General features: G+C 43.1%; 1 protein-coding gene across 1 annotated transcript in view; it reads left to right on the top strand.

Moving 5' to 3' along the window:
* Positions 1 to 10128: 10128 nt before the first annotated feature.
* The window catches only part of LOC135545973 (leucine-rich repeat and immunoglobulin-like domain-containing nogo receptor-interacting protein 2), a 410569-nt gene continuing 397140 nt past the window's right edge, over positions 10129 to 23557 (top strand). The window contains exon 1 of the mRNA XM_064973991.1: positions 10129 to 10677. The gene's annotated coding sequence lies outside the window, so the exon portion shown is untranslated. The remainder of the gene's footprint in view (positions 10678 to 23557) is intronic.

Raw genomic sequence — 23557 nt, 5'->3', positions numbered from 1 at the left:
CATTCATTTAAAATTTCCACAAACTTCAAAGTGTTTCCTTACAAATGGTATCAAGAATATGCATATCTTTGCTTCAGATCCTGAGCTACAGGCAGTTCGATTTGGATATGTCATTTCAGGCGAAAATTGAGAAAAAGGGTCCGATCCTTAAGAGACAAGGGTCATTTTGGAAGGACAGAGTAGTCTTCTGGGCTGTCTGGGCTATTCAACCGCATCATATTGATATAATTTGTAGTACACAAATTGTACTCTCTACAAAACCATTCTCTACTCAGTTTAAGACCTGAATACAAATATTTACAGTAAGAGCTCATAGACTAATATTGACCATAGGAACATTATTAACAGTTCAATGACTCTGTCAATAGCTTCCCACAACAGCCATACGTAGTCAATATTAACTCTGACTCAAGGGATTAAAATAACCTACTGTTTATAAAACACAGTGTGAGGTAGTGTGGGTCGGGAAGGTTAAACACCACTGAAATTCAAATGGTCTCAAAAGAGTTGGACAGTATCCCAACTTGAGCCTTTTACATTTACATTTAAGTCATAGTCGTTGTTGGGGTCACAACCGGGCACTTGTTAACGACATCACGGTACACGTTCCCCAAGGGCACCCCCCACCCCCAAGCTCAACTCAAAAGATGGAGCACAGAATGCAAAAATATTCTTAGAAATATTTAACCTCCACACATTAACAAGTCCAATAGCTCAAATGAAAGATAAACACCTTGTTCATCTACCCAGCGAGTCAGATTACTAAAATGTTTTACGGCGAAAACATAGCACATATGTATATCAAACCACCACTAGGACACATACAATATGTAACCATATTGTCAAGCAAAAGACACAATCACAAACGCAGGATTAAAAGAAAAATAATTCACTAACCTTTTGAAAATCTTCATCAGATGACAGTAATAGGACATGTTACACAGTACATTTATGTTTTTTTCAATAATATGCAATTTATATCCATAAATCTCCGTTTACATTGACGCCATGTTCAAAAAATGCTAAAAAATGTCTGGAGAAATTATAAATAGCTCCGCCAGATAACATTTACGCCAGATAACAGCAATACACATCATAAACTTTGACTAAATATACATGTTCTACATATAGTTAGAAAGATACACTGCTTCTTAATGCAACCGCTGTGTTACATTTATTTTTAACGTTACAGAATTCATTCACGAGGCAATATTCTGAGGCGGCGCTCATACATAAGCAATATTTCTCTGCTATGTTGGAGTCAACAGAAATACAAAATTACAACATAAATATTCCCTTACCTTTGATGGTCTTCGATCAGAATGTAGTGGAAGGAGTCAAACTTACCCAATACATCATTTGGTTTCAGGTTGGGTCTTTGTATTAGCATATGCTAACAGCTTCAGCTGAAATGCATCCAAAATGACTTCTGGTCCCGCACAGTTGCGCATTAAAACTTCAAAATTACAAAATATATGTCGACTAAACTGGTCAAACTAAGTGCAGAATCAAGCTTTAGGATGTTATTAACGTACAAAACAATTGGCGATTTGACCGAAAGAACGCAACTCTTCTCAGACGACCTGGAACAATGAGTGCCCTGTCTACAATTGCGCCATGACGCGCAGCTAAATTCTCGTGACACTTCAGTATTTTGCCCGCCAACTGGCCAAAGCTCGCGGGATTTTCTCCATTACTCGCCCCATTGAAAGAACACAGCACGCTGAACACACAGAAACTGTTCCCAGATCCGTAGCTGGTTGGGAAGGGTGGGGGCAATGACGTCAAAGTTGGGGTAACTTTCCTGATGAGAGAGAGAGTTTGGGAGAATGGCTGCCCTGTGAGTTCTGCTTTACATACAGACATAATTCGAACGGTTTTAGAAGCTTTAGAGTGTTTTCTATTCAATAATAATTATTATATGGATATATTAGCAATTTTGGACAGATTATTTTTCTGTTTACTATGGGCACGCAATTCCTCCAAAGGGGGCAGTATTGTGCATAGCCTTAACAGGCCAATGTAGTGTCAGCCAAGATTACTTTAAAGTACCATTTGACATGTCAAAATGGTCAGTATGCCATCATCACAATTTTACGTTTACATTTGATTAATTTAACAGACATTCCTATCCAGAGCAAAATAAAATTAGTGCAGTCATCTTAATATGCGGTATTTACAACAAATATTGGTGATCTTCATAAAATATCTGAGTGTGTTATGGGCAAGCACATATGCAGCAGATCTGTGACTTTGTTTCTGTGAAGCTGCATTGGTGGTACACCTTTGGAAGAATTTTCCTAACACCCAGTTTGCATTGTATAGTAGGACCTACATTCCACCAGTCTATCAATCTTAGGCCCCACATTCTTCTCAATTTACGTCATTAACATAGCTCAGGCAGTAGGAACATTTCTCATCCAATAATATGCAGATGATACAGTCTTATAGTCAACTGGCCCCTCCCCGGATTTTGTGTTAAATGCTCTACAACAAAGCTTTATTAGTGTCCAACAAGCTTCATCTACCCTTAACCTTGTTCTGAACACCTCCAAAACAAAGATCATATGGTTTGGTAAGAATAATGCCCCTCTCCCCACAGGTGTGATTACTACTGCTGAGGGTTTAGAGCTTGAGGTAGTCACTTCATACAAGTACTTGGGAGTATTGCGAGACGGTACACTGCCCTTCTCTCAGCACATATCAAAGCTGCAGGCTAAAGTTAAATCTAGACTTGGTTTCCTCTATCGTAGTCGCTCCTCTTTCACCTCAGCTGCCAAACTAACCCTGATTAAGATGACCATCCTACCCATGTTAGATTACGGAGACATAATTTATAGATCTGCAGGTAAGGGTGCTCTCGAGCAGCTAGATGTTCTTTACCATTCGGCCATCAGATTTACCACCAATGCTCCTTATAGGACACATCACTGCACTCTATACGCCTGTGTAAAATCTCTGTATAACCATCACAAGACCCACTGGTTGATGCTTATTTATAAAACCCTCTTAGGCCTCACTCCCCCCAATCTGAGATATCTACTGCAGCTCTCATCCACCACATATAACACCCGTTCTGCCAGTCATATTCTGATAAAGGTCTCCAAAGCACACACATCCCCGGGTCACTCCTCTTTTTAGTTCGCTGAAGTTAGCTACTGGAATGAGCTGCAACAGTCACTCAAACTGGACAGTTTGGCATTTATCATTTACGTCATTCAAAGACTCAATCATGAACACTCTTACTGACAGTTGTGTCTGCTTTGCGTGATGTATTGTTGTCTCTACCTTCTTGCCCTTTGTGCTGTTAACTGTGCCCAATCATTTTTGTACCATGTTTTGTGCTGCTACCATTTTCTGTTGTTATCATGTTGTCGCTACCATGCTGTGTTGACATGTGTTGCTGCCTTGAAACAGTACTTCTTCTATAAACCTTCATTTTGCAATGTGCTCAGCATTTCTCACCTCAATTTTGTCACACCCCGATCTGTTTCACCTGTCTTTTGTATTTGTCTCCACCACCCTCCAGGTGTCACCCATTTTACCCACTTGTTGCCAGTTCGTCTTGTCTCGTCAAACCTACCAGCGTGTTTTTTTTCACATACTCCAGTTCTCTCTAGTCCCTGTTTTCTAGTCCTTCCGGTTTTTACTTTTCTGCCTTCCCTGACCCTGAGCCTGCCTGCTGTTCTGTACCTTTCTGACGCTGCCCTGGATTACTGACCTCTGCTTGTCCAATGGAGAATCTGCTTTTTAGTTCAGGAGAAAATAGATTCTCTGGTCTGATGAAACCAAGATTGAACTCTTTGGCCTGAATGCCAAGCATCACGTCTGGAGTAAACCAGGCACCAGACATCTCCTGGCCAATACCATCCCTATGGTGAAGCATGGTAGTGGCAGCATCATGCTGTGGTGATTTTTTTTCAGCAGAAGGGACTGGGAGACTAGTCAGGATCGAGGGAAGAACAGAGAGATCCTTGATGAAAACATGCTCCAGAGCGCTCATAACTGTAACGGTTTTCATGCGGTGAAAGAGAGTCGGACCAAAATGCAGCGTGTAGATTGCGATCCATGTTTAATGAACAAAACGTAACACGAATCTAAATACAAACACTACAAAACAAAGAACGTAACGAAAACCGAAACAGCCTATACTAGTGTAAACTAACACAGATACAGGAACAAGGACACTAAGGACAATCACCCACAAAACACACAAATAATATGGCTGCCTAAATATGGTTCCCAATCAGAGACAACGATAATCACCTGACTCTGATTGAGAACCGCCTCAGGCAGCCATAGACTAACACTAGACATCCCACAAAACCCCAAGACAAAAACACACCACAATAACCCATGTCACACCCTGGCCTGAACGAATAAATGAACAATAAACATAATATATTTCGACCAGGGCGTGACAGAACCCCCCCCTAAGGTGCGGACTCCCGGAAGCACATCAAAACAATAGGGAGGGTCCGGGTGGGTGTCTGTCCATGGTGGCGGCTCCGGCTCCGGCGCGGGACGTGGAACCCACTCTATAAATGTCTTAGTCCCCCCTCCTCGCGTCCTAGGATAGTCCATCTTCGCCGCCGACCATGGCCTAGTAGTCCTCACCCAGAACCCCACTGTACTGAGGGTCAGCTCGGGAATGAGGGGCAGCTCGGGACAGAGGGGCAGCTCTGGACTGAGGGGCAGCTCGGGACTGAGGGGCAGCTCGGGACTGAGGGGCAGCTCGGGACAGAGGGGCAGCTCGGGACAGGGGCAGCTCAGCACTGAGGGGCAGCTCAGCACTGAGGGTCAGCTCAGCACTGAGGGGAAGCTCGGGACTGAGAGGAAGCCCAGCACTGAGAGGAAGCTCAGGCAGGTAGTTGGCTCCAGCAGATCCTGGCTGGCTGGCGGATCTGGAAGAGTCTGGCTCACTGGCGGATCCGGCAGATCCTGGCTGACTGGCGGTTCCGGCAGATCCTGGCTGACTGGCGGTTCCGGCAGATCCTGGCTGACTGGCGGTTCTGGGCAGACTGGCGGCGCTGGGCAGACTGGCGGCGCTGGGCAGACTGGCGGCTCCTTTCAGACTGGCAGCTCTGGCTGCTTCATGCAGACTGGCCGCTCTGGCTGCTCCATACAGACTGGCAGCTCTGGCTGCTCCATGCAGACTGACAGCTCTGGCTGCTCCATGCAGGCTGGCAGCTCTGGCTGCTCCATGCAGGCTGGCAGCTCTGGCTGCGCTGAACAGGCAGGAGACTCCAGCAGCGCAGGAGAGGAGGAAGGCTCTGGCTGCGCTGAACAGGCGGGAGACTCCAGCAGCGCAGGAGAGGCGAGGCGCACAGTAGGTCTGATGCGTGGTGCTGGCACTGGTGGTACTGGGCCGAGGACACGCACAGGAAGCCTGGTGCGGGGAGCTGCCACCGGAGGGCTGGGGTGTGGAGGTGGTACTGGGTAGACCGTACCGTGCAGGCGCACTGGAGCTCTTGAGCACCGAGCCTGCCCAACTTTACCTGGCTCGATGCCCACTCTAGCCCGGCCAATACGAGGAGCTGGTATATACCGCACCGGGCTATGCACCCGCACTGGAGACACCGTGCGTTCCACAGCATAACACGGTGCCTGTCCGGTCTCTTTAGCCCCCCGGTAAGCACAGGAAGTTTGCGCAGGTCTCTTACCTGGCGTAGCCATACTCCCTGTGAGCCACCCCCCCCCCAAGACATTTTTGGGGCTGACTCTCGGGCTTCCTTCCGCGCCGCCGTGCTTGCTTCGCCATCTCCATTCTCCTATAACCTTCTTCGCAGTGCTCCAGTGAATCCCAGGCGGGCTCCGGCACTCTCCCTGGGTCGACCACCCACCTGTCTATTTCCTCCCAAGTAGTGTAGTCCCGATATTGTTGCTCCTGCTGCTGCTGTTGCTTCTCCTCATACCGAAGCCTCTCAGCTCTCGCCGCCTCCAGTTCTTCTTTGGGGCAGCGATATTCTCCAGGCTGATCCCAGGGTCCTTCTCCAAACAATTCGTCCTCCCATGTCGATACCTCCTTTTGTTGCTCCTTGGGGCGGCTACACTCCCCTGGTTTAGCCCAGGGTCCTCTCCCGTCGAGGATTTCCTCCCAAGTCCAAAAGTCCTTTTTACGCTGCTCCTGCTGCTGCCTTTGCTGTTTCTCCTGTGGCTCCTGCCTGTTGACACACTGCTTGGTCCGTTTGTGGTGGGTGATTCTGTAACGGTTTTCATGCGGTGAAAGAGAGTCGGACCAAAATGCAGCGTGTAGATTGCGATCCATGTTTAATGAACAAAACGTAACACGAATCTAAATACAAACACTACAAAACAAAGAACGTAACGAAAACCGAAACAGCTTATACTAGTGTAAACTAACACCGGAACAAGGACGCTAAGGACAATCACCCACAAAACACACAAAGAATATGGCTGCCTAAATATGGTTCCCAATCAGAGACAACGATAATCACCTGACTCTGTTTGAGAACCGCCTCAGGCAGCCATAGACTAACGCTAGACATCCCACAAAACCCCAAGACAAAAACACACCACAATAACCCATGTCACACCCTGGCCTGACCGAATAAATGAAGAATAAACATAATATATTTCGACCAGGGCGTGACAATAACCTCAGACTGAGGTGAATGTTCACCTTCCAACAGGACAACGATCCTAAGCACACAGCCAAGACAATGCAGACAATGCAGCTCTGACAATGCAGCCAAGAAAATGCAGCTCTGGCCCAGCCAGAGCCCGGACTTGAACCCGATCAAACCTCTCTGGGGAGAACAGAAAACAGCTGTGCAGCGACTCTCCCCATCCAACCTGACAGACCTTGAGAGAATCTGCATAGAATAATGGGAGAATCTCCCCAAATACAGGTGTGCCAAGCTTGTAGCGTCATACCCTAAAATGCTAAGTAAAGTCTGAATACTTATGTAAATGTGATATTTCAGTTTTAAAGTTTTAATACATTTTCAAAAATGTCTAAAAAACATTTTTTCTTTGTCATTATGAAAGATTTTGTGTTTTATTTTTGAGGGGAAAAAACAATATCATCCATTTTAGAATAAGCCTGTAACGTAACAAAATGTGGAAAAAGTGAAGGGGTCTGAATACTGCACTGTAATGCTGACACTGTTAAGTAGAAAGACAAACCAGATCACAATAGCTTTACTCAAAATAATTTCAATGGTGAACGTTTAATGTACTTAAGGAAGAACGCAAATTGTGGTTGAGTTTTCCCTTTGCACGACAGGTACACTCTTTAATATTGAAGAGTACAGTAGGTGTCTTTCTCATCTTATTCATAACGAGGCTTAGTTAATGAACCATGATACCCTAATTAGCTATGCCTTTACATGTCTCAATATCAATTCCACTGTTGATCAATGAGGTAGAGACGAGCTGCTTCATGTACCTTGAGGCAAAAGTGGCAGACAAGCACTTTGTGGAAATCCCTAGGTTTAATCAGTGGGACTCTTTGGGCTGACAATGCAGACAAGACAAACAGACCCATAGGGTGAGTGGTTAAGAAATTGCCTGGAGAGTCCAAGGAGGCAACACAGCGATTGTGAATAACGTCTAGCACAGATGCTTAAATGTGACTGACAAAACCCATTTCTTAGTTGCCAACTAACAACACCAACACAATCCCCTTCTTTTGACGCTCAACAAGTGTATATTTTTAATCACACCTATTTTATCCTGCTGTTACCATTGGTACTGTATCTGTCTGGCATTTATCATTTACGTCACTAGGATATGTCAAATACTGGATGATGTGTATTTTATACTACTTAGCCTTTTACTTTATGTTTTGTATTCTTAACTTTTATTATTTATTTTGTTGTTGCATTGTTGAGAAGGAACCCGAAAGTAAGCATTCTGTTGGACGGTGTATACCATGTGTATGCTTTACATTCCACTAATACAACTTGAAACTTGTTCTCTTGAAGAAAGCCTTACAAGTTAAGCGTAGTCTGCTTCAAGTAAAGCTACCGCTTACCATTCCAAGAATATTGTATGTCAGATAAGTAGCCATTCATACCTGTGTCTATGTATCTTTTATGTATAACGATTATATAAATAGGATGCCCTGGATATGAGCAGTTTGCAAAGCAACTTGAGTCCTAATGATGTTCGCGGAATTGCAAATGGGCTGTGTGCGTGCCACTGCTGTTTAGAGGAATGTAGGTTTGGACCATGGAGAGTTGTGTTGGAAATGGCACCACCTGGATAATGAGATGCGGAGAGGCCCGTGCCGGTGTCTGAGCCAGAAGGCTTACCCGGGCTTATCTGCAAGCTGTCCCACATTAGGCGGACACTGTAGAGCGAGCACTGTAGTCCACACAGAGCACTCTTCGGTCTGGCTTCTGTCCTTTAGAAACTTGGACTCCAATGTCAAAATATGTCCTACGTCTAGCCATTTCACTTCTGGGTTGTTATGTCTTCTTCAGGGAGCCCATCAATTCGATTTTGAGGAGTTTATGTTTGCAATTTGATTGCTTTGACATCCAATTCTAGAACATTGTAAAACGTTATTTATCATTGGTGCAATGTAACAGCACAGTTATAACATAGAAATGACTGTTACAGTACGTGATTGTAGTTCAACAGTAAAGAAAGGAGCGAGCACTAAAAACCTGCTAATGATTCGGTCTCTTGTATTATACTGGTTAGATAGCTTTAATGTGATGTGAATAGTTCAAGTTACATTTTCAACCACACTCTTTGATCGACTGGAGTCGGTAGTTGGGTGGGCCATTTGATGTGTGCCATTGGCTGTGATTGAGTGTGCCATTGGATGTGTTTTCTAGGAAAGACAGGAGTGTAATGGTGATGATGGAAAGGATGCAGAGGTCAGTGGACCGGTTGAGGGTTCTTCATCTTTTAGCTTCATAGTTAAATGACTTATAGAGATCAAGGTCATGCTCCTTCCTGTGTTCGCGATCTACGTAAAACATGATCTAATGTCCTTTTGTCTGTAACACTTTACATTAAGATTCTCTTTTACCTGTGTAATTACTCTAGTAACAACATTATCTTAACTGTCACAACATGTTGTCACCGGAGTAATTACTGAATTACATGGGTATAAGAGCATCAGTCACGTGAGTCTTGTTGGATAAATGTTCGGAAAGCGTGAAGATTATGTGAGAAAAATAAATGTAGTAAACAAAAAGTGACATTTCTCACACTGGCACGATTCCCAGCAATTTAATTCCTGAGGTGATAATCATCAGTCATTATTTATGCTTGGTTTGTAAAAATAACACACACATGCTGTCATGCTATGCCTAAGTACATGACAAACGGATTACGCCTGAACGTTACTTTAGTAATCAAGTGTAAATACATAGCTTAGATACATGCCGATGCTCCACTTGAAATGTTCAAGGGACCTATTTCTTTTGTTTCTAATTGTTGTGCATATTGTTTCATTCAGCTTCCGCGTCCAGGGTAATATTCTGTGTGTATGCGCACTGAGTGATAAGGGAATTGCTGGCAATTTGTTTAGGCTGCTAATTGTAAAAGAAATCCACGCTTTGCTAAATCTCGTGGATTGCCTCGATTCAGAGCACTGGTCTGTTACTGCTGCTATTTTCGTCTCCCTCTTCAATCTCTCTTGACAGTTGGCCAACATCAACTCCTGACCTGATCCACTACAAGGCATTTGCAAAAGAGAGATGAAAAAGACCAAAGCTCCTTGGAGTCAGTAAAAATGGGGGGGAAAAAAAGGTTAGTCAGAGTCACTTTCTCGTTTCTCGTTCCTTCATTAATGTTCATGTTGTTTCTTTACTCACTCTCTATTTAGCTTCCCATATTTATCAGACCATTATTTGTATCCCTAAGGGATCCTAAGAAGTGCAAGCGGCGAACCTTTTCTATCTGACATGACTGTGAATGCCAAAGAGGTAATTGTCAGACGACAGACATGGGAGAGAGAGCAAGAGGGAGGAAAGAGAGAGAGAGAGAGAGAGAAAGAGAGAGAGAGAGAGAGAAAGGAGTGAAAACAAGGGGGTGGGAGTTGCAGGGAGGGGAGTGTGTGTGAGAGAGAGAGAAAGAGAGAGAGAGAGCAGCGTTCATTCTTCCACTTCTCGGCAGACAGCGTTCTACAGGGGAGAGCAACAAAACAAGGCAAATTGGAAGGGGAAAAATAGAGAATATTATACAAGAAGAGTTCGCTATCCACTTCTACCTCCTATTGGGTGGTGAGAGGTGTCTGAAAGTTTGCACTCTGGGGGACCCCTCCCCCCAATGCTGGGCTGAACAGAGGACAGCTCCCATCTTCGAGGTGTGGAGAGCACAGACTACCTCTAGTCATTTTCAGGAAAGCCAGTGCGCACGAGGAGTGTTCTCCCTCTGTGGATCTCGCAATTAATCGCTGCCTGCCTGCCTGTCTGTAACAAAAGAGGAGAAGATCCAATCAGCGTTTGGGTTTAATAAGGTGGAATACCAAGGGACGCAACAGAAAAGATACAGCACAACCAGGGAAATAAAGGAAGTAGGAGCACACTGCAGTGAAAGACATCATTTAGAGAAAAAAAAAAAAACGCTTAACGGTATTTTGAATTCAAAGGCTCCTGTTCCAGGTGAACTTGAGAAGCATCCTTTTCTTTTTTGGAGCTCTCAGCTTCAGTCAGCTAATCTTGTGGACTATTGGATCCTGGATGGCATTTCAAGGTAAGGACCTATCTTCAACTCTCCCGGTGTATCAGCCAGCCAGCTACTGTACTCCTCCTGTGTTAGGTTACTGCAATACTCAGCAGCAGAAGAAAAAAAGGGAGAAGAATCAGACGGAGAGGTAGGTGCGTTTGAGTCATCACCAGGCTGTTAATGAAAAGTTTCTGTGATTTCTCTTCCTCTTACCTTATCCCTATGCATGATTGATATGATGCCAGTGTGGAAAGCAATTTATCTTTGGGGACTCGGTCTCTGCATCGTGGCTTCCAGCGGGAAGCCTGGGTGGAAGGTCATAATTATCAATGGTGTTTGCCTTCGTCTTTGTAAGGGCCATGTCTATGGGCCATGGGATTACTTTTGTATTTTAACCACCACCACCTACCACCCACCACTGAGTCACAGCTGCACAGCAGCAGCCACTCTGCATATGATTGGCTGTTTTCACCTTTAATCGTAGCAGACAGCAAACAGATTGTTTTCGTTGTTTCGAATGCTGCCCGAATGTCTTAAATGCCCCGCATCATACTTCTGCCATCAGTTCCTTGCGAGTTTTTCAAGGAAAATCTTGTAATGCAATGCATCGTTTCTGTCCTACGGTCATGACCATCTTTGTTCCTGCTAAGCTGAAAGTGTGATGAAACGCGTAGATGAGCATGTGTTTTCTCTCCTCAAGATCCCTGTTGAATGTAAATTAGAAGAAACTGCTTCATAGGATGATTGAGGGATATAAAAGAGAGGGCTTTAAATATAATGCAGCATTGTTAGAGGGAATCTACAGCACCTCCCTATCGATATATCTTTTGTAGGAACAGGCTGAAATATTTATGAATAAATGCACATCCTGTCTGCCCTGAAATATTGAAAATAATTGAATAATAAATAGCCTGTACCTGTCAAAGCCTGCCCCTGCTGGGGAGGATTATTATGACGCTACCTCGTGTAGCATGCAAACCAGTGACCACTAAATGCTTTTGCCTCTAGAGACACCAACAGGGGGCTAGAGGGGGTGTACCAGGCAGAAGAGGGTGGATGGAAGTTGAAGACAGTTCCTGAGGTACATTTGCTAAATGTCCACCAATAGGACTGGCTATTTCTTATCTGTAATATAATGCTGGTCAAGCAATATTGTAAAAAACAACGTGTTCTTAACTGACTTGCCTAGTTAAATAAAAAAAAAAACATTTCGAATATAGGATTTTGCCCATCAATGTGACAAAGCTCTGGTATTGGAATGAACGTGTGTTTTCACATGTTACCTCGTGAAAGAGACTGTTGGCTATTCATCTTTTTGTTTGCACAGTCCAGGTATAGGTGTAATCTAATGAGCAGTATGGCAGACGTGTGTTTTTATGTGTGTTTGTGTGTGGGTGTTGAGTGTGTGGGTGTATGTGTGTCCAGAGCTGTGCGCTTCATCCGCTTTGATGTTTTATTGAGTGTTAACCATGTCAGCACTGACGCACAGACTACGATCCGGGGTTACACGGGTAAAGGAAGATCTGAATTGGATCTCATTAAACCTTGTACTGCTTTTCACTGTCAATAAGCAATGGCGATTTTGCTTTCACGGCTTTTTGAATCTGCTATATTATTTAGTCCAGGTATGTGTGTGTGTGTGTGTGTGTGTGTGTGTGTGTGTGTGTGTGTGTGTGTGTGTGTGTGTGTGTGTGTGTGTGTGTGTGTGTGTGTGTGTGTGTGTGTGTGTCTGTGTATGCTTGTGTGTGTGTTTATGTTCGTGTGCGTATGCTTGTTTGCGTGTGTGTCTCCAACTCCTGTAAAGGGAAAAGGTGCGGTCTGTTTTTTTCTGTCTGATGCTGGCAAAGGAGTCAAAGACATGGTCTTCCATTTCAGTAGAATAATGCATCCACTGAATCATACAGTATTGATGGAGCATAGAGGGAGTTATCATTTTTTCCAGTTAATAATCAGAATCGTAGACGACACATTAACAAGTGGTAGAAATGAGAGAAGAAAACAACTTTGATGTAAAAGATCCTGTGCTTTTGATTTATTACATACAGGTACGGTTTGAATCAGTATAAATGTTCATCACTAAGCAGCAGAAATATGACATAAGTGCTTCCAACTATAATAAATTATTTTCTATAGTTTCTGCATTTTGGAATCACATAGATGAAATATTTTGAATTATGCCTTATATTTTAATCAGGAATTTGTTAAGACTTGTTTATAGCCAATATTACTTATTACAATTTAACCAGAATCTGTTTGCTGAAAGAATAGGGGGATTGTTTTGAATGAAAACACAATGTTTTGTTGTTTCTCTGTAATACTATCCACTTTCAGCTAACCAGCTAGATAGGTTCCCAATCTTCCAACCTCATAACTAGCTACCAAGTCACTTCAGGCTATCAATAAAGTGAGCGTAGCTAGTCTAACTACCTTAGCTGGCATGCCTGCTGACAAGGTTGCTAGACTTTAGAAAAGCAAGCAATTACTAAGTGTAATGAATAAGATTTACATTCCTATCGATCTTTTACCCAGATTTTTAGCCGAGATGCAGACAAGCATTCAGTATTTAGGGTTATGCTACTATGTTGTATGCCAGTGTGGCAGTTGTACTAAACTCCAATTAAATTAGAATGTGCAGATTGGTCACGCAAAAACAATTGCACTTAGGAGTTCTACAGAACTAAATGTGACTAGTGAGAGGGATACATTTACAGGCACGACAGTGAAGGCTAATAACAAGCACTCTGCATCAGTGAGAATAAAGCCAGGGATTACTTCAGGGAAGGAAGACTTCCAGCTAATACACCACATGTGTAAGATGTGCTTGGAAGGATTGGACAATCGTGGTTAGAGTAGCCACAGAGGAACTGGAACGATTGCACTTAAGTCATATTACCTGGGTTGCTATGTAACTATAAACTACTCATACATCAAGAGGACTTGTCAGACCCTTCAATGATGAATAAGAAGGCCCACTTTCGCTGTAGAGATTCAGTCATATTCAATGTTTGCTAGCCATTAGAAGGTAACTCTATGCGTTGATTTCGACTAGGAAATTATACCAGAGCATCCTCTGTGCATTCTTCGGAGATTCACAGGTGCCTCAGTGTTTATGTGGACATTAAAAGATCTTCTTTCTGTCCCGGGCTATTAACTGTACTGTTCTTAAATGCCCCCATCCTAAAATGTCAATACTTCAGACCTCCTGCCCAACTGTCTGAAAGCACTCTGTAGAACATTACTGTAATATAACAGAGTTGTTATTATCCAGACTGTAGAAGCAAAAAATGTGCCATTATAGGAGGTTGACTTGTCTGTCAGAAGTAGCGTGGTTGAACTGTGTGAAAGGGAATACGTGGCCCGAGCACAGTGGCATATTTTTAGACAGTCCATTAAGGAATAGGAAAATCAATGCTCTCTGTGCTGTCAACATTGGGTTTCAGGTTTTTCGACACAATGACCTTTGTCGGGTACAGAGAGGAGCCTGAATGGCATTGTCATACTGTGGCTTGGTGACAGAAATACGCAGGTCATTATGAAAAGAGACACATGCAGTGTCTTGTTGGCATGTCGAGCACCAACATGAATGACCGTCTTCCATCTTTTTTTTCTGAAATTAATTTGATTTGGGCTTGAATACGCTTTCTCCTCCACTGTTTCTTGTTAAACGGATCCCTTGGGTGAATATTCAATATCTGACAGGCTGATAGATGCACCGCTGATAAATCCATTTCAGGCTAATTATAAATACATTTCAGGCTTTACTTAGCCACATGCTTACACAGATCGGGCCACTAAGCGCATGCTGGCTTTTTACATAGTGTACATGTTTATTCCAGTGTTCAGATGTCCCACATCTGTACTGTATAGACAGCCAGCTTTCTTAAAGACATTTTCAAGAGGACCTTGTGTTGAATGGAGATCAAGTCGAATGGATTTATGAATACTCATTGACTCCTATCAAAGTGGTTAGCCAAACATTGGTTTGTGAAATGGAGCACCACTGGTTCTCTAAAATGTGGTTCGCTTGTAGCAGCAGTGCTACCAAGGGTAGTGATGGTTTCACAGTTCACCCACCGAAAATCATAAACAAAAGGAAACTTGTTTTCTATTAAGTGCATGAAACCAGGACAGTGTCCTTGCCACATGAGCACACCGTGGCCAGCAAGGGCATGGCGTGGCAGAATCCTCTGGCCCCTGCTCCAGTGGTGGATGGCAGAGAGTGACCATTGGTGGCAGTGCAAATCCCTCTGGGAAGAGCACACGAGGAGAGGCTGGGGCTTGAGGACAGATCATGGACAACTCCTGTTGACAGTGACCCTGTCAACAGTGTCACTTTGGACCACGACCTCTCTGAGTGAACTGCCGGGGACTATCATTGCGGGTCACCTCTAGCAAAGTCCCCTTCATCCCTCCTGAGTTTGTCAACAGGAAGCATTAGTAAGGGTCAGATGGGTAACGTGTCGGGAGCGGGAATGAGAGGACGTACACTGTCAGCGTTTTTGTAATTTTATCAGTAGCTTACTGTATTAATCAACTGTATAAACTGAATGCAGTAGTTTATCATAGAATACACAGTAAAATACCATACATTTATTTTACAGCACACTGTAACACCTTTCTGTAATTTAAACAGTAAAACACTATAGAATGCAGTGGTATCCTACAGTAATCTCAGGTAATGATTGAGCTCTTCGTAGCCGATGTGAGTAAAACCATTAACAAGGCTAACATTCACAAGGCATGAGTTGACAGGCTGACCTCAGGTGGTGAGGGTAGGCAACAACACATCTGCCACGCTGACATCAATACAGGGGCCCCTCAGGGGTGTGTGCTCAGTCCCCTCCTGTACTCCCTGTTCACCCACGATTGCATGCACCATCATTAAGTTTGCAGACAACACAACAGGGGTAGGCCTGATCACAGACAATGATGAGACAGCCTATAAGGAGAAGATCAGAGACCTGGCAGTGTGGTGCCAGGACAACAACCTCTCCCTCATCAACAAAAAAGCTTATAAAGAAATGGAGGGCCGAACATGCCCCCATTCACAACGGCGGGGCTGTAGTGGAGCGTTTCGAGAGCTTTAAGTTCTTTCTATCATGGGCCAAACAAACCAACACAATCGTGAAGAGCGCACAACAACACCTCTTCCCCCTCAGGAGACTGAAAAGACTTGGCATGCAACATCAGAAGTTAAACATCTGCACCATTGAGAGCATATTGACTGGCTGCATCACAACTTGGAACCTAGTGCAAGTTTGTTACCAAAAGGCACCTGGAAAGCTTCTACTCCAAATCCATAAATCTGCTGAACGGTTAATCAAATTGCTACCCGGACAATTTAAATTGACCCCCTTTATTATTTATTCATCTTAATTGTTTTTCCCTGCATGTTGATGCCACACACACACACTCACACATAGACACACATTCAAACTTCACATACGCTGCTGCTACTCTGCTTATTAAACATTCTGTTTGCCTAGTCACTTTTACCCCTACCCACATGTACATACTGTATTACCTCAACTACCTCGTACCCCTGCACATTGACTCAGTACTGGTACTCCTTTTACATTTGAAGCTGGATGTTTACATACACCTTAGCCAAATACATTTAAAATCAGTTTTTCACAATTCCTGACATTTAATCCTGACATTTAATCCTAATATTACCTGTTTTAGGTCAGTTAAGATCACCACTTTAATTTAAGAATGTGAAATGTCAGAATAATAGTAGAGATAATGAATTATTTCAGCTTTTATTTCTTTCATCACATTCCCAGTGGGTCAGAAGTTTACATACACTCAATAAGTATTTGGTAGCATTGCCTTGAAATTGTTTAACTTGGATAAAACATTTCGGGTAGCCTTCCACAAGCTTCCCACAATAAGTTGGGTGAACTTTGGCCCATTCCTCCAGACAGAGCTGGTGTAAATGAGTCAGGTTTGTAGGCTCCTTGCTCCCACACACTTTTTCAGTTCTGCCCACACATGTTCTATGGGATTGAGGTCAGGGCTTTGTGATGACCATTCCACTACCTTGACTTTGTTGTCCTTAAGCCATTTTGCCACAACTTTGGAAGTCTTGAGATGTTGCTTCAATGTATCCACATAATTTTCCTTCTCATGACGCCATCTATTTTGTGAAGTGCACCAGTCCCTCCTGCAGCAAAGCACCCCAACGACATGATGCTGCCACCCCCGTGCTTCACGGTTGGGATGGTGTTCTTCGGCTTGCAACCCTCCCCCTTTTTCCTCCAAACATAATGATGGTCATTATGGCCAAACAGTTCTATTTTTGTTTCATCAGACCAGAGGACATTTCTCCAAAAATGTACGATGTTTGTCCCCATGTCCAGTTGCAAACCGTAGTCTGGCTTTTTTATGGCTGTTTTGGAGCAGTGGCTTCTTCCTTGCTGAGCAGCCTTCCAGGTTATGTCGATGTAGGACTCGTTTCAGTGTGGATATAGATACTTTTGTACCTGTTTCCTCCAGCATCTTCACAAGGTCCTTTGCTGTTGTTCTGGGATTGATTTGCACTTTTCACAGCAAAGTACGTTCATCTCTAGGAGACAGAATGCATCTCCTTCCTGAGCGGTATGATGGCTGCCTGGTCTCATGGTGTTTATACTTGTGTTCTATTGTTTGTAGAGATGAACGTGGTACCTTTAGGTGTTTGGAAATTGCTCCAAGGATGAACCAGACTTGTGGAGGTCTATAATTTTTTCGGAGTTCTTGGCTGATTTCTTTTGACTTTCCCTTGATGTCAAGCAAGGAGGCACTGAGTTTGAAGGTAGGCCTTGAAATACATCCACAAGTACACCTCAAATTATGTCAATTAGCTTATCAGAAACTTCTAAAGCCATTACATAATTGTATGGAATTTTCCAAGCTGTTTAAACGTCTGACCCATTGGAATTGTGATACAGAATGTTGCTGCATTGGGTAGTTCTAGTAATATACTTAAACAATAAGTTACGAAGGGGTGTGGTATATGGCCAATAGGGCTCTTCTTATGTACAATACATTGCGGAGTGCATGGACACAACCCTTATTACTGGCTTTACACTGGCTACAAACATAGCAAGCTAGCTGTTTTAGCTTCCCACATCTCCATGTGAAATAATCAGATGTATTATCCCAGTTTGATATGCTGCTTGTGTATTAATTCCCATATCAGCTAAAAATAGAACATCATGTTTTGGTTGTGGAGAAAAGCTAGCTATGTTGGCTATAGCAGGTCCTACCATTTCACAATAGACTGTAATCACTAGTTATTACTTCTAAAAATATATATATTTTTTGGTGGATTCTTGGATTTTCTTGTTGTGTTCTCATTTGTGGTGAAAGTAAAATTAAGAATACACTGTCTTGTCTTCATTTGCTAGCAAGTTGGCGAAACACTGCTATCTAACTACCCTTTTAGCTTCCCACATCTGACAGCACATTTACTTATTAAGCTCTATTATGTTTTCAGAAGCAGAACACAGAGTGTATCTGAGAGTAACATCAAAGGTTATTATTATGGCTTTTGCACCAGTTACTTAGGTGACTGACTGGTGCAGCAAATGTGTGATTGTATAAGAAACATGACATTCAATGTGCTTTTTTGTTGTAGAATGCACTATCAAACATAGAAAATTGAAAGTGATGAGACGTTCAACTTTATATAAAAGTTAATACATTTTATCACTAAACATCCCAACATGGACACAACAACCCATTTCTACAGTCGTACCATGTTTCTAATGCTGGACTATCACTTCCTCATTTACTAATTACATGTAATGAAATATGTATAAACTGTAATAACCAGCCTATATCATTGTTCCTTATAAGATTTATACAGGCACAAGTCTAATGGCAGGACCATCCATTTTGTGTTTAGCCTTCATCAGCCACTTTGATGTGTCCTTAAGACGACTTTGCCACTTACCCCCTCTTTCTCTCTGCCCTCGATTTCCAGCAGCGAAGCCTGGTATTTAGAGTATTGAACGCTTTGCTCTTTAGACGGTTACAAAAGTGCTGTGTGTGTGGTATCAAGGTGGGGAGCCAGTTGAATATTTAACTCCTTGCAGCATTTGTTGTCTTCGTAAGCAATGTGGTCCTGGTAAGACATGTTGTCTTGGTAAAGGATGTTGTCTTAGTTGGCACAGTGGATTAGAGTTGAGTGGCTGAGTATTAGCAAATGTCTAGTCTTGATTTGTAAATTTGATTCTAGAATCCAATTTCCTTTTGTGTTAGTCCAAGAAAGGGTTTTCAAATTTTCATTGACATAATGTTAATGATTATGACTATTCCTCCACTTATCCAATTATTGGACTTGGACAAATCAGAAAAGACCAACTTGATAGAATTTGATAGAAACATTTGATAGAAAAATACTGAGAATCAAATTTCAGATTTTTTTATCGCCTTTGGATTGGGTTGGATGTCAGCAAAACTATAGTATATCTTATATACCAGACAGATTCTCTTAGCCGTGACTGCCAGTGTATGAATAGTTTCTCAGCAGGGCATTGGATTTAGTCTTGTTAGTGTAGGTCACTGATCCTCACTCCCTTCAGGGCTACACTGCCAGAGCAGTAGACCACATCGCGGATGTTTGTAAGTTTCAACAACGGGCATGCCTTGAAGACTCTCTATATTGAGATCGTCACTTTCCCACCCAAGCATCAGTGGCCAGTCTCCCTACGTCTTGTTTGATGAGATGCTGCTGGGTTTAGTCCCATTCAAGTGTTTCATCTGACATGTGGCAATTGCACCTTGTAGAGGAACATGCTTTCTTTCTGCGAGAGAGGGAAGAGGAGAGAGAGCCCAGGGTCTTTAAAGGGTTGCGATAAGATCCTGTCTCAAAGCTCTAGGGGGTATCAGGTTGTTGTATCGCTAGTTCACCATAGAGATTATGATTTGTATTCATGTAACACACACATCCACCCCCTCAAATACACAGATCCACCACCAATTATGACAACGGGCGCCAGGGTAGCCTAGTGGTTAGAGCGTTGGACTAGTAACCGAAAGGTTGCAAGTTCGAATCCCTGAGCTGGCAAAGTACAAATCTGTCGTTCTGCCCCTGAACGTTCTGCCCCTGACGGCCTAGGAACCCACTGTTCCTAGGCCGTCATTGAAAATAAGAATTTGTTCTTAACTGACTTGCCTAGTAAAAAAAATTAAAATGTTCCACACCATCCTTTTATGGTGCAGAGATGAAAGGAGAGCACTTCCTTCAGGTCAGACTTAGGCTGTCCTAATATGGACATCATAAATATATTACATTAATAAACATTTGCCCATAACTACAGTATGTTATGAAATCAGTATGTTATGAAAGTAGTTTCCCATGCAGTTTTTTAATGAGTCAGCCATGGTAAATAATGAAGTGCTATAGTATTTGCATCTCACCTTACCACGACATTGACACTAAAGGCAGTATTTTTGCCTTCACTTACATTTTACATCTTACATCTTGTCCCCCCTTTACTTTCAGTCTGTTGTGAACTGAGGGTGAATATGGAGAGGGATTGCTGAGTCACTTGTCGTTTTAATCTCTCCCACATTTTTACATTTTTACATTTAATCTGAGTTTAGCTGTCAATGGGATGAGGGAATCATTAGCCCCCGTGCTACTGTGATACTCCTGTACCGAGAAACACGCTTAACCAGGAAAAGCTCAACAACTCTCTGAGCCTATTCAGAACGATACTGGAGGTTTTGTTGTCAAATGGTAGCTCTCAAGAGGTTTTTGCATCGTTCAAAGAGATGGGTGTCTTGTCTGCAGGAAGTAATCCTGTGTCATAGTAGCAGTGTTCACTGGTGGGTTATAGGGGGATGTTATGTGCCAAGTCAGGTACAAGTCAAGAGTCTCACGATGAATGCTTGATCTCTCTGTGTGTGTGTGTGTGTGTGTGTGTGTGTGTGTGTGTTGGTGCGTGTGCATGCGTGTGCGTGTGTGTGAGTGCGTGTGTGTGTGTGCGTGTGGTCGATCGGTGATTGGGGGGGTGCAGGGTTCTTGATGGACATATCCAATCCCTATTCTTGAACAACCGAAATCCAACAGGCTTATGAGAAAAAGATAAAACATATATACAGTATTGTATATGGTTTTGTGTACAACAAATATGTTGTCAAAGTACATAAATACACACACTACTGTGCTAAACAGGGATGAGACAGTATGCTGAATCAAATGAATGAACAGGCACCTCTTGAATGTTGACACAGTTTAAACAATCATGTTTACAACACTGTGGAGGACCCAGAATGCACCTTCCCTCTAGTGGAATTGCATACACACAAGACACTAATGCACCCCCTTTGTCAGAGGAGCCGTAAAAAAAAAGCCACGGCATCTAGATAATGACCTTTACATCCTCATGTACAAGTGCCGTCGCTGTTGTCAACATGTGTAATTCCGACCCTTGGTTGCCAGCGTGGCTGTGAATTATAAATCAATGAGCTTGTATTACTGTAAAATTCCCGGGCCCCTGGGCTTTGCAGATGATCGAATAATGGATGGCGGGGGAGCCCTTCTGTCCAGCTCTGGGGCCACTGTTCACATGCCGGCTCCCATACATACTGATGGAAGAATGGGGGGGGGTTACATCACAGTGGCTCAGACAGTGAGCTCTATGGGGGGATGGGAGGTTGGTGGAGTAGGGAGTTGAGTGTATGTGGGGGGGTACGTTTGATGTTTAATATTCATAGTACATTTATACTCTTCTGTGTTTGTGGGACACATCCTATCCTGTGAATTTCCAGATATCGGTTTGGTATGGAAACAAAGCTATAGTGTGTTATAAATCGACTTTGCATCAGATCGGTGGTCTTGAGGGACACTATAGGGCGATGGTCTGTCAGTTCCATCAGGGTTAGTTAGCACACACCCCTTAATCTCTTCTGTCTGGAGGACTTGAGTGAAACAGTGAAGACAGAGGAAGTGAGTAGGATATACTGAATGAGAACAGTGGCGTGTCATGTAGCTCAATTATTCAACAGGAGCTTGTCTGTGATTGTAAGGCTTAGGGAGAACTCTCCCAGAATTTCAATAGGGGATGCCATTGCCTCTGCTGAAAAACCAGCGCGTGTATGTGCTCTACAGTGAGTATGTTTAAAGCCTACTTGATCTTAAACATTTATTTGAATTAGCACTTGAGGTTGAATTTATAAGCTCTATGCTTCTGCATGCTACATGTTATTGAATAGACGTCCAGCGTAGATTTAGTGAAAAGGGACATGTAAGGTTTATGCACTGCTATAGGAATAAATGCATTTTGATTCTACTGCATAGTATGCATAATGGTTGCCTCTATCTGTATGTAAGCCACAACACATACAGAATGCGATTCACCCCTCAACCTCAACCCACTCACGGCACATGCTAAGCAACAGTGATCCAAAAAGTAAATCTGTGCACAACCCATTTTCTGTGCCAAACCTTAAGCCATCTTCAACAGCTACAGTAGATGAGGAAATATCGCAGCCACCAACCACCATCTGTTTTTTGAAAGATTTGCCAAGTTTTGGATGAGGAGAATGCAACATTTGGCTAAAAATTAGGGACCATGCCGTTGTGTTCTATTACAAAGGGAGCAGACATCTTGAAACTTGTTTGTGGAGATATTATCTTGTGATATAATGTGCATCATACTGCATACAATTAACAAGTTCTTCCAACTGTATGCCCAGGCCATTAATGTGCAAAGTGATAGCAAAGGCTTGGCTAGGTTGAGGTGTACAGTATCGGGGTGGCAGGGTAGCCTTGTGGTAAGAGCGTTGGGCTAGTAACCAGAAGGTTGCAAGTTCAATCCCCAAGCTGACAAGGTCCAAACTGTCGTTCTACCCCTGAACAGGCAGTTATCCCACTGTTCCTAAGCTGTCATTGAAAATGAGAATTTGTTCTTAACTGACATGCCTAGTTAAATAAAGGTAAAATAAAAATCTCACCAATTACTGCACAGTCAGAGAGTACAACCTCTACTACAGTGCTCCCTTGGTCATATAGTATGCTTTTAACTCTTGAGGCACCCACGTACTGGCTCTGCCTCTTCCGGTGTTGATGGCATGATGCCAATCTGGCCCCATTAAAGCCTGTGACTTGCTCCTTTCAGAAGATACAAAAAGTACATCAATAATGTATTCCTTGGGTGTAGCCACCCCAGGATCAATGGAAACACAAAGCCCATCTACAAAGGTGCGTTTGGCTCAAGGCCATATTTGATCACTTCCACTGTGCACGCTCGCTCCTTTGTGTCAGTCTGCTGAGACTTCATTATTTGTGTTTGTAAGCTACTGTTGAAAGAACAATAAGCAAAATATTTCAAGTTGGTTGGGGGGGAGAAAATCTTTGAAGAGACATGAAAAAAGCAGTTGGATGGTTGTACCAATTTAAACAGTGATAGAGGGAGAGAGGAGGAGAGCGAGGGAGGGAGAAGGAAAATGTGTATTCAACATCCCGTTCTTTGACGGGATCGTGGGGAGAGATGTTGCATGACAAAGGGTCGCCTTTGTAATGTTCATGCACAGTATTATGACAGCAGAAAAAGCCGGCAAATTACATGATCATTACCTAGCAGTTGATAGAGCACGGCACTCCATGTTGTCTGTCACGACTCATTGATGAGATTTACAATTTCAGCTTTTTTCGAGTCAGATGCCATCTCCTCCCAAAGTTGTGAGCAACCTGAGAAACAGACAGCAGATGCTCTTGCGTGGAAAAAAAGCGCAGATTTATTCTTCCTCTCACCCCTCTGTAGTTCTCTTTATTTACAAAGCCAGATGATCGGGTTTGTAGCCCGAGATTGAGATTTTTTTAGAGAAAATGGAAATGTCATGCCTTTTTTTTCTCATCTTGACGACAGTGCAAAATCTTCTTGGCACAGAGGGAGGGCAATGTACAGCAAGA

This window comes from Oncorhynchus masou, chromosome 9, assembly GCF_036934945.1.
Source record: "Oncorhynchus masou masou isolate Uvic2021 chromosome 9, UVic_Omas_1.1, whole genome shotgun sequence".
Classification (NCBI taxonomy): Eukaryota; Metazoa; Chordata; class Actinopteri; order Salmoniformes; family Salmonidae; genus Oncorhynchus; species Oncorhynchus masou.
The sequence above is the reverse complement of the archived record's forward strand: the minus strand, read 5'-3'. Positions and strand labels throughout refer to the sequence as shown.